The 12,370-nt window shown below is 47.5% G+C and overlaps 1 long non-coding RNA gene across 1 annotated transcript; it reads left to right on the top strand.

Annotated features, from left to right (window-relative positions):
• Positions 1–6,569: 6,569 nt before the first annotated feature.
• LOC126515226 (uncharacterized) lies at positions 6,570–11,338 on the top strand. The gene is made up of 5 exons (XR_007595775.1): positions 6,570–6,660; positions 8,379–8,690; positions 9,185–9,305; positions 9,652–9,790; positions 11,243–11,338. It is a non-coding gene; the product is annotated as an uncharacterized lncRNA (long non-coding RNA).
• The last annotated feature ends 1,032 nt before the right edge of the window (positions 11,339–12,370 follow it).

Here is a 12,370-nt window from a genome sequence, read left to right as displayed (position 1 = left end):
GTGTCATGCTTGTCAGCATGCACCTTTATCTGCCGAGTGCTGACCATCTCGTCAGCCCAAGGGTTTTGTTTGTTTGTTTTGTTTTTTAATATGGCTTTGGATTTATTTTTTCCAGAAGAATCTGCAAATATTCACACTATAGTAAAGTGAATGATTACCCCATCAAATTAACCTTTTAGCAAACTGAAAATGAATCATGTCTAACCTACAGAAAGGTCAGTCACACCAGCTGGGCCCTGTTAGAGAAAAGAGAGCTGAGATGATATTATTGCTTTCTAGCTGGTATGTATGGCAGGGACAGTCTATGCTCAGTCTTGGGGATCAAGCCTGTGGCCTTGTGTGTTCAGGTCAGTGCTCTACTGAGCTGTGTCTTCTCCCTGTTAGGAGTGGGGTAGGGAGATTGACCTGCTGTTCTGTTTTGTGCTACAGACTGTGATTTGTGCTCGGACCGATGTTTTATTAGCCCTAACTTCAAATGGTTGAGGAGTGCAGTTGAAGGCAGGACTGAGTGAGGAGTTGGCTGTTGTGGGGCAGACCTGGCCATTGTGGAACACACTTGGTCATTGTGGGATAGCCTGGACATTGTGGGATAGTCCTGGATATTGTGGGATAGACCTGGATGTTGTGGGATAGACCTGGATGTTGTGGGATAGATCTGGATGTTCAACAAGATGAAAACCCATCTGCACTTGGCACCGCCAGGGACTGTGCACAGCACATGGGATGGCTGTGGAAGCTCAGCCATCTTTACACTCTGACCCCCTCTGTCCCGCTGCACTCTGAAAGCCAAGTGCTCAACCTTGTCCTGTCTGGGAAAGCTAAGCCCCTGGGATCTCACACACTTTCCCATCCCCAGACCACACAGCTGCTCCTCCTTCCCGTTTGTCCTCTCCTGCCTCTTCAGTGCTTAGTTTTCTACACCAAGCCATGTCGGTTCTAGGTGTCTGGTCTCAGAATCTGAGGCGAGCTCATCATATCTTAGCCAAAGGACTTCTAAGACAGATGTCGTGATGGGTCAGGAGGTCAAGGCTCTTGCCCCCAGGCAAATGATCTGAGTTTGATCCTTAGAACCCACATCACTGGAAGGAGAGAATGACTCCTAAAGCTGCCCTGTGCTCTCCACAAGCAGGTTGTACTTGGGGCTCCCAACCAGAAAATTTCAACTATAAAAGGGACACACGGGAACAGGGAGGTGACTTACCTGCCGCCAGGCCCGACAACCTGGGTCCAATCCCTGGGACCCACATGGTAGAAGAGAACTCTTGTATGTTATCATCTAGCATCACATATACAATATGGTGCACAATACCCCCCCACACACGTGCACACGTACACGCACACGCATGTGAGAGACAGGAAGAGAGAATAAATGTAAAAGAAAGACTTTGCTTTCGTCCTGCGGGATCTACATTTCAATGAACCCCAGCAGCCTCTGTGTTGAGATTGTGCCCCTTGTGTTTGAACCACTGTCTCACTAGAACGCCACCTCCAGATCCGACCCATCCCTTGCGCAATGGCTGTCTGCTCTGGTCCTCTTCACTGTCCCCTCCACTGCCTCTCAGTATCTCTGTCATTTTCCCCCTTCTTGTGTCTATGTCTGCCCTCCCAGTTTCTCTACTGCAGGTCACGTGTCTCGCACATAGACACAGTGAATTCATATGCAGTCCGCTTGGCTCCCGAGTTGCTTCCTTCAATCCAGTATCTTTTCTCTTAAGTCATAAAGCACAACCATTGTGCTGGGACTGGCCGTATGGCCTTTCCATCTTAGCTACTTGGGAAGCTGAGGTAGATAGATCACAAGTTCAAGTCCCATCTGGGCAACTTGGGGAGACTTAGATCTCGATGTGAAGAAGTGAGTAGGGGTAAAGGGTTTAGCTGAATGGTACAGTGGCTGCTGACTTGTACCCATGGCTCAATCCCAGCACCCAAACCAGATAACACAACATTGGTGACACAGTTACCGACATTTGGCTCACTTAAAACCTCCCTAGGTGTTATCAGAAAGAACTCAAATCCTGTGATGTGGCAAGCAGAACTCTTTGTGCTCTGAATTCAACCCCCACTTCTCCGGGAACTTCTCCTTCAGCCCTGGAGTCCTTGTTCAGCCACACTGAACACACTCCGCTTCGTTCATGAGCTGCCTGCTGTCTGCAGCTGTCCCACTTCTGTTGATTGTCTGTCGGTCACGGTCACCAGCTTCCCTGACCCCTGAGCTAGACCAGGAGCCTCCCCTCTCCCATGGTTCTCTGTTGTCCGCTATTTCTGCTCTAGACAATTTTACTGAGACTTGTTCTTCGGTCCCCGAACATCACTGAGTGCCTGGACGGAGCTGAGTCATTTTGTCTGACATGGATCTATTGTTTAGGAAGCATTAAGCATTAAGAGACTAGTCAACAGCGTGCTCCTGACCCCAGCTCCTGCGTCTCCCACTGCTGACATGGGTTCCCTGCAGTACCCATTTTGCTCTTTTCCTTCAGACCTCCCCACTGAATTCTGAGCTCCTCTCTTGGACTTCCCATTCACCATTGCAACTCAGGGTCACGGGATTCCCACCCAGTTCAGAGGTGACTCTGAGCAAGGTCAGCGTGGCTCACACTGCGCCACCACCCAAACACTTCTCAGGACTTGATGGTGCAGGTTTGATTTGTTTGTGAGTGCCAAACCTGGGAACTCAATTCTTTGTGAAGCTCTGAGCACAAGGCCCTCCCCCATCCCCTGTGGCTCGGTGAACTCACAAGTCTGGGCTCTCTAGGATCACAAGTCTGCATATTCTCCACTCTTCACACAGAACTATGTCACTCACACGGTGTGGTTGATGTCCACGTCTGTCAGCGATTGTCATTGTCTCTTCGACCCCCGCTTGCCCTCACTGCTCTGAAATCACCTGAAGATTTCAGCCTTTCTCTGTTGGGGCATGCATATGTTTACATGCCCCGAGTTTCCCCTCAACACAAGTGAAAGTCTGAACTAAGCACCCCCACCCTCCCCTCTGGCCTTTCCTCTCTGTCGTCTGCCCTGCTTTCCCCTCACCAAAGGCTCCTCTGGAATTCCTTAAAATTTTCTATTTTGTTTGGTGTGTGTGTGTGCGTGCGTGTGTGTGACATGTGTGAGCACGGGTGTACACACGTCAGGACACGCATGTGGAGGTCAGAGAACAACTTTCAGGAGTGGATTCTTTCTTTCCATCGTGGTTTCTTGGTTCCAGGGACCCATGCAGGTTATCGGGGTGGTATGACATTCTCCTTCACTCGCGGAGCCATCTCTCCGGCCCCCGATTTCATATATAAATCCCTACGAGCTTGAGTTCTCTCCACTGCAAAATGAGGATAAAAATAGAACCTAATTGATGGTGTGGTTAGAAGATTAAATGAGACGCACTCAACTGGCACGTTTATCTTGTAGCGTTTTCTAAGAGGACGGTTGTTCCCTGTTCCACGCCCCAGCCTTTCACCCCTCCCTGGAGCTAAGTGAGCCTGACTTGGGGAGCCGCTCCCACAGCTGGTGGGTGACTCAACTCAGATAGTGATGCATGGCTGCAAACTTTGAGGGGTGCTTTTTCCTGGAAGGAAGGGAAAGATGGGAGACGGGGAGGGCAGTGGGGAACAAGCATGTGTGTACGAAACGGTCACGCCAAGCCCATCTCTTTGTACACTAACCAAAACTTAACAGTATTAAAAGAACACAGGACAATAAATGTGTGTTGTGGGGGAGAAGGAGGGGAGAAAAGAAAAAGAAAATAACTAGAATAAATATAAAACATAGGGAGGAGGTTGAAACCGATGCACAAAAACTATAGAAAATAATAAAAACTAGCCTGGAAAGGCAGGGGATAATTTCTATAATTATAACTCTAAGACAGCAGAAGGTATCCCACCAGCACTTGCGAGGAAAATGCTCATTAAATACTAGACACACAAAGATGAGGGTCACATCTTTGCTGCAGCTACAAAGGTCATAACTTAAAAGAAGGACTTTGAAATCACGTAAGTCTTTGGAAGGGGGGGGAAGATAAAAAATAATATTAATTTTCAAAAGGAAAAACCTGAGGGCGAGTGAGGTGACCGTGTGGGTAAAAGGAGCTTTCCTGCAAGCCTGGCCACTTCCCATCAGGCCCTGCACCCTCTCCATAGAGCTTTCTCTGACCCCCACATGCTCTCGGGGCACGCATGTGCACAGCAACCCTAGATAAGGTCCCTATTTCTGGAGAAGTAGCCTACAGAGTTTGGTGAGAAGGAGAGTTTGGTGGAGTAGACTTGAAACAACGTGTATGAGACTCACAGAAAACAGCCTGCCCCACACCTGCAAGGGGCCATTCCTGGCAACTGGAAGCCCCAGCAAACCTGGGCCTAGAGCATTGCCAGCTTTAAGGGTCTCCACTCACTCCACGGGCTCTTTGGCACGTGTCCTGTGGAACTCACACACAGAGACTAACAGACCTCAGTTTCTGCCTCAGGTTCTTCCTGGCCCAGGCCTGGGGGTATAGACCCCCTCCCTCTGGACTACAGACCCCCCTACTCCAGACTACAGCACCCCCTCCCAACTGTCCTTATTATGCTGAAATTCTAATGGTTTGTTCTGGAGAAAGACCCGCTGTATAACCAGAAGTAGGAAACTGTAGTGATTAAACTCTCAGTAACTATACAGCAGATCATACATTAATCCCCAGCACAGACCCGTGGGACAGCCTTTAAAAATTACATTTACTGTCGGGCAGTGGTGGCACACGTCTTTAATCCCAGCACTTGGGAGGCAAAGACAGGTGGATCTCTGTGAGTTCGAGGCCAACCTGGTCTACAAGGGCTTATTTTCTTTTTAAGAAGCGAAGGACTATCCTTGCTTCCCCTGCCATGGAGTATAGGTAAAAACAACAGACTCTTACATCAGCAGCGTCGGCTATAAACAGAGTGTTTTCTAGTTTCTTAAGAGTCTGCTTGCCCTAAATCCTCACTTTGAAGTCGCTCCTGCCTTCGGGTCCCGTGGCAGAATGAGCAGAATACAGCTCCGGGAGGAGCAAGGGAGGAAGGAATACTGTGGGTTTTGTCTGCACCAGGGGGGCATGCCTGGTTTCAGCAATCCGCTCAAGGATGCACCTGCTGGGCGATGGAGAATTTCGTGTCAACCCAATGGGGTTCCGACTCTCCTAGGACACCCAAGTGTGTCTGGGAGTTTCCAGAAAGGTTTAACCGAGGAGGGAGGAGCTGCCCTGAACAACAGCAGTACCGTGCCATGTGCTGGGGAGCTGACTGAATTAAGGAGAGAGGGAGAACTAAGCAGCAGGACTCGTCTCTCTCTGCATCAGACAGTTGACGCAATGTGACGTAATGTTGACGTAACGTGAACGTCTGCCTCACCCTCCTGCCTCCAAGGCTCCCTCGTCATAATGAACTAGGTCTCCAACCATGAGCCCAAATGAACCCTTCCTCCTTAAGCTGCTTTTTGTCAGGTCTGTTGTCAGGGTAACCAGAACGGTGATGGATACATGCAGCATGGACTTAAAATAACTCTGCAAAGTAAAACTTAAGAAAATATTCACAACCTGAACACAAGGTAGGCAAGATGGCGGAGCCCTGTAACGAGGACCAGAAGAGCCGCAAGTCAGAAAACTATCCACGAAAGAGGGTAAAGAGGGTTTTCGTTCAGGAGGTGGTGGCACACGGTTTTAATCCCAGCACTTGGGAGGCAGAGGCAGGCATATCTCAGTGAGCTCCAGGCCAGCCTGGTCTACCAAGTAAGTTCCAGGACAGCCACGACTGTTACACAGAAAAAATAAATAAATAAAGAAATAAATAAAACAAAACAAAAGGAATAAAAAAGAAAGGTATCTTTGCTTGTTTATTTTGTTTTTTGTTTTCATTCTTTTCAAATTGTTTTTTGCAGGGAGATGCTGCAAAGGTGAGGGGTGGATAAGAGGGGACTGGGAGATGAGCAGAGTTGGGGTATGTCATGTGAAATTCCCAAAAAATCAATAAAGAAATTATGCTTCAAAGAAAAAAAGTGGGCCCCAAGACAGCAGGGCCACAGACAGCTGCGAAGTCAGCCTCTTGGCCGGATATCATAATATGATCCTCCTTCTCAGGGCAAAGGTAGAGCTGGGGACATGGTGGCCAGGCGAGAAATGAGGAGGGCAAGTTAGTGCTCATTCACGGAAGGGAGCCAGTGCAAGAGCATCCCTCCGGAGGGGCCTGAGGGCGCTGCAGACTCCTGCCTGGCCCTGGGCCGCTATAACGAGCGTGGGGTGGTGGTGATGGGAGAAGTCAGCGCACTGTAGTGTAGACAGCGCAGTGGGGTCTCTAGGATGACAACGCAACTACGGACGTTTCAATTGCTAACAAGCTTTTGTAAGAGGAGACGGCCTGAATTTTAATTCCTACAACTATAATAAGCACACGAGCTCCAGGAAAGCCAGGCTTCCACACACAGCTGTTTGGACACAGTGATTGTCACACCTTGGTTTCGGCTCATGCTTAACGCTGTTGACCAGGTCCAGCCCAATACCAGCACCAAGGAAACCACAGCCTGCCTAGAACACTGCCCTGTAACCATCAGCACAGCCGGCCGCCTGGAACAGCCCACAGCGAAGCCGGCTGCAGCTGTCCCCTACCCAAGCATGACATCGATGTTCTGCAGAGACTTCTGGCACCTGGGAGGCTGACAACTAAAGTAAGTGCTTCTAAAACAATCCTGGAGAGGGTCTAATTAGTGTTGCAGGATTAACACCAGAATCTCCTGCAGATGAATTTAATCCCCCTGGTATTTGGGGAGAAATTTGAACCCGCAAATATGAGAGGCCTTTCTTGTTGCTGTTCTCTTTTGCAGATCGCATAAGCTTGCTTTGTGGACATATTGGAGAGCTACTCTAGCCGTCTTGCATTAAATCCTCCACTAAGAGTCGCTTGCTCAGAATTTTGTTGTTCAGGACATCGATAGGTTTTTATGATTTTGAACTCCTCCAAAGTGCTAATCTTAAGAAATAGACAACGATGTGGTCTATATGTTTGTCACTAATGATCTAATACACCATAATACAGTGGGAGCTGTAGGGAACTGTGTGATCTAATTCACCATAATGTTGCCTTTTTTTTTTGCTATAACCATTTCTTACTATCTTAAAAAGATAAATTAGATGTAAGATTTATTTATACAAAATAAAAACATGGGTCAGACAAAAATCCCAGCCTGGAGGAGAGAGATGGGCACCAAGTCTGAGCCTTAGAGAGGAGCTGCTGGGAGTGAGGAGAGTTTTCTATAAAGATATGGCTCCTGACATGTCAATCACAGGGGTGGCCTTACACCCAAGAACATCTGGGCGACACAATTGCACTCAGAGGGCTCAACAACAACAACAACAACAATAACAAGAAGACACAGAGGTGGGTGGGTGGGGAGATGGGTGTGGATCTAGGGAGAGTTGGGGGTATGTGTGGTTTTGACCAAAATACATGGTATGGATTCCCAAAGGATTAATAAAATATTATTAAAATAAATGATCAAAAAGGGATGAGCAATGTCTAGTCTTTCTGAGAAGAAAAAATTTGATAAATATTTTTGTTTTTATGGTTCAATGTTTCCATTTGATATTTTGAAATTTGTGACTATTCTCACTCATAGGAAGACACAGTGTTTAATTTATTCCCACTTTGGTGGATTATGTACCTCGATGTTACCTTTCCCCAGGAAGTCAGGAAGAACTTGAGAAAGAGATAAACTAGCTGTTATGAACTTGCCTTGGAGTAATACACGTTTGTGTTTAGTTCACAGTTCTGTTTGCACTGGGGAGGGGAGCGAGTGTTTTGGTTTTGCGACGCAGCCTGAGGTGAGGACAGGATGTCACCTTCTGCCATCATGTACTTCTTCAAAGCACTAATGCTTTTGACGACATCACTCCAGGATTAGCTGATTTCCTCATGGGAGTTGGCAGAGAGGATTAGCAGGAGACATTAAAGCTATAGGATGGGATTGTCCACCAGGATGTATATAATGCACCTACAGGAAGCTTGGTGTGGGGTTACTGCAGCCCTTTCATGAGCCGCCACAGCCCTGGCTTGCAATGCACAGCCTGGCATTCGCTTGGCCGACTGTGTCTGTGGGTTGTGTTTGTAGGCTCATTTGAGCTGGAGATGGTCTCGGTGTCAATCTCCTCAGAACCCTGCTTCCTCTGGAGAGGAGTCTGCTAGGCCTTGAGTATTTTAGTTACACAAGCAGGATTATGAGTTGAAATTTTGAGAAACTAGGGTGACAAACTTTCTATCCCCCTTCCCTCCCTCCCTCCCTCCCTCCGTCCCTCCCTCCCTCTGTCCCTCCCTTCCTCCCTCCTTTCTTCTTCCCCCCCTTCCCCTCTTCCTCTTCTCTTCGTTTTTTCTTTTTTATGTTTAATACAGGTCTCATTCTGTAACCAATGCTGGCTCTGAACTCACAGAAACCCTCCTGCCTCAGCTTTGCAAGTGCTAGGATTACAGGCTGATGTCACCAAACTGGGTCTTTTCTCAGCTTCCTTCTGAATTCTCCAGCAGTGGATGTAGGGATGGAGCTCTGTGTATGAGATAATCCTGAACACTCTGATGATATCCTCCCCCAAACTTGCTACCAAATAGCTAGAAGATTCTCCACACTCAGAGTTGACAGCCCATGGCCCTGATTGAGGCGGTCTCCAGACGTCAGAGTCCTCTGGCCAGAGCAGGCCTGTTTGCATGGTTTGTATTCTCTTGCATGACTCAGCATATTTCTGGAGGTACGCTTAAAGTTTGAAAAGGAGATTGCCGTCCGAGGAAGGTTGGTGGGGAAGAAAAGAATAAGGTGTGTGATCTGGGAGACTGGGAGATAACTTGGGTGTGAGAAAAGTGGGGGCGCATCAGGTGAGATGTGGCAGGCAGGGAGCCATGAAGAGCCATGGGTTGGGGGAGCTGCTGAAGACTTGGCCCATCTTTCTCCCTAGTTACTGATAACAGGAATCATTTGATGGTTCCAATAAGGCCTGGGGAATGTAACTAGATCTGGAGAGTATGAAACCTTTCTGGAACATTTATTAAATTCTTAGTCGAGAAGGTCCCAATATTATTTGACTATACTTTGAGTCTCAATGGGTCATATCTCAAAAGAAAAGATAATATTTAGGAAGGAAACAAGAAAGAAATTTTCTCAGCTTAAGAACATAAATGAAAATTTATTTTTTTTCATTCCCTCCAAGTGACAAGATGGAACCCATTAGCGCTCAGCTCCTCAGTGTTGCTTGTTTCTGAGCAACAAGTGCTGGTACCAAATCAGATCTTGGGCATCAAGATGAAGAAGACGCTGTCTCTTTACTCAAGGTACCCAGTGCATGATGGGGGGGATAGGCCCACAAATCGACACTCTCCAAACCCTGGCAAGAACTGTCATCAAGTTGTTCAGCGGCCATCTCTGAACCTGTAGGGAGGGTACTGGGGTTGGCTGTGGATGACGGCTCTCAGAAGGAGATAATGCCTGAGGTGTGCTCTAAGTGTGAACGCAGGGTTAGCAGGTCAAGGAAGAAGGGCGGTGTGGGGTTTGAGTGAGATTGTCAACCAAGGCACCTGAACAGTTGGTCGCTCACTGGTGCTGTTTGGAGAGGTTTGGGTGGTACAAGCATATCACCGGGAGCAGACACGGAGCTTACAGAGCCTCCTCTCATTTCAGGTTCACTCGCTCTGCTTTCTGCTTGCCTTTGGAGAGGTGAGCACTCAGGTTCCCGCTCCTGTAACTTGCCACCATGCCTCCCTGCCATGCTGGACTCTTATCTCTCTGGAAGCTGAAGCCCAAATAAACTCTTCCTTCCGTAAGTCGCTGCTGGTCATGGTGTTAGGGCTAAGGGAAAGGGGAGCTAGAGGCAAGCTTGTGTGAGCAGAGATGGGGAAACTCTGAATAAGATGTGAAGAGCTATGAGCAGCTTCGACCTATGAGTGAGCATACGGGAAGTATGGGGTATGGGGGTTTAGCCGAGTAGAAAGGGTGCACTCGGGCCATTGAGGGCCTAAGTGCTTGGGCTGAACAACATGGACTTGAATCTCCAATGAGTGGAAAGAGACAAGAAGGAAATGAGCTTCAAGAATTAGGATTAGGAAGAATCTGGGAGTTTTGTCTTCTTGCCTGATGACAAGTTAGGCTTTTAGTTTCTTTAATGCTACTGAAAACATAAGACTCCAGGACCAGAGGAAAAAGACTTTGATTCTTAAGGCACAGCAGGCAGCATCATCTTTACATTCACAGTGGTTCACCTTGCTCTCTGAGTTCCATGGGGTGACAGAAAGGTAGTCCCAGTGTGTGTTGTATACCCAGTAGGCTTATAACCGTTCACCCAAGTACATGTTGTATACACAGTAGGTTTATAACAGAATTTACTCAAGTGCACATTGTACACACAGTAGGTTTAATATAGATTTCAGGTATCATGAGGTTAGACTTCAACACTTTGTTTTAATTACTTTAAAATTTAAAATTTTATTTTATGTGTGTGACTGTCTTGCCTTCATGTACAAGTGTGCACCCCATGTTCCTGGTGCCTGTGGAGGCTGGAAGAAGGTGTAAGATCCCTGGGACAGTTGTGAGCTGCCACAGTTGTGGGTGCTGGGAATTGAACCATGGACCTCTGCAAGAGCAGTCAGTGCTCATCAGCATGGGACTATCTCTATGGCTCCTTCAATAATATTTTATGAGGGATACATCCAAGCCTGCCTAAGCTTTGCTTTAAGGGAGATGTTATCTTTATTAGTGCCGAAAGCAAACAGACCTGCTCTTTGTCCTGAAGGGAGACATCACGTCTCTAAGGATGTTTGCCACAGAGATGTTCTCAGAAAGACAGTCGGGAACAAAAACTGCTGCGTCAGGATCTGTGCTCACAAGATGGACAGAAGCAATAGAGAGATGTGTGCAAAACTGTCCTAACAAACAGGGATGTGGTGTGTCCCTCTAGGGCAGTGAGGGGAAGGGCTAAGAGAGGACTTATGGTGAGAGATGTCCAGGGCTAAGATTTAAGATGTCATAAGGTAAATGAAAGATACCTAGAAGACAAAACTAGTTAGTCTTTGAAGTGTGTGGGAACTGCTAACTAAAACAGAGACCCACAAGCCATTATGTGTGTGAAGGGCCGGGCCACACTGGAATATGTGATTGATGCCGAGAGTTGTGAACATTGGTGACAAATATCTGGGTATTTCTGTGTTTCAATAAAACTTCATGCATGGGGCAGTAGAGAGGACTCAACAGTTAAGAGCACTTGCTGCTCTTCCAGAGGACTGGAGTTTGATTCCCAGCGTCCACAGAGGCTCACGACCATCTGTAACTCCAGTTCCAGGAAATCTGAACCCTCTTCTGGTTTCTTGGTCACCATGTGAGTATGATACACAGACATGCATGGGCCAGAACACTCATACACACACAGTAAAAAAAATAATATTCCATAAATAAAATAAGAGCTTCGTATATTAATAAAGGTCCACAGTTTGTACTTCTCTGATACAAGATCTGGACTGAGCCCACATTTTCTTTTGCCCAGCGAGGTGGAAGGGAAGGGTAACAGTCGACAGAAGAGGTACAGCCGGTGGTTGCTGTAGTGGTGGCTGTAGTTTTCCCAGTGGGATGCGAGACAACAAGGAGCTGACTGTGAAAGTTTTGAGTGTGGTAAAGTCTAGACGCTCACCAGGCACTCAGTGTGGAGCCCAAGGCCAGGTTGATGGTCCATTGACTGGGAATTCTAAGCGTATGTATGGAAGCTAAAACTACAGGAATGAATTTAGTCACTGGACGACAGCAGGGGCATCAGGAGTGAAGTGGGCCAAAGGCAAAACTGCATGCAGGCACCACCATTGTAAGGGCCAGGCTTAACTCAAGAGGTAACCCCCAAATTCTTCAGCTATAGCTAAGTGGTGGTGTGTGTTCGTGTGGCTGTACCTGTGTGTGTGTGTGTGTACATGTGTGTGCTTGCAACATGTAATGTTAAAACAAAATAACCTTCCCCAGACCTTCAACACTAAGAACCCTGGAAGACATTCACTCTCCATAAGAACAACAAATGGCTTCTAGCAAATTTCAGAGATACGCTTCCTTTTTTTTTTCTTCTCGGTTTGTGGTTTGTGAGAGTCAAGTGCGGAGACGAACCTTGGTGAGTCACCCTAAACAGAACGTTTCTCTTAGGGTCTCTGTTTTTAGTCAGCCAGGAAAAGGTTAGATGTGCCCCATTCCTCTTCTCTGAGTGTAATCGTAGCCATAGGCAACAGCCTCTCAGCAAATACGCTGGCAGCGTCTGTGATGGGAACAGGGCGGCGTGTGGATGATATACAGACGGGGCAGGTGTCAGAGTCGCAATGAAATAAACGGTAGCAGCCAGCAGAGTGTGATTAATGTCCCTAGAGCTGGTTGG

The sequence above is a fragment of the Alexandromys fortis genome, unplaced genomic scaffold, assembly GCF_014885135.2.
Source record: "Alexandromys fortis isolate MF-2015 unplaced genomic scaffold, M_Fortis_MF-2015_v1.1 scaffold_153, whole genome shotgun sequence".
Classification (NCBI taxonomy): Eukaryota; Metazoa; Chordata; class Mammalia; order Rodentia; family Cricetidae; genus Alexandromys; species Alexandromys fortis.
The sequence above is the reverse complement of the archived record's forward strand: the minus strand, read 5'-3'. Positions and strand labels throughout refer to the sequence as shown.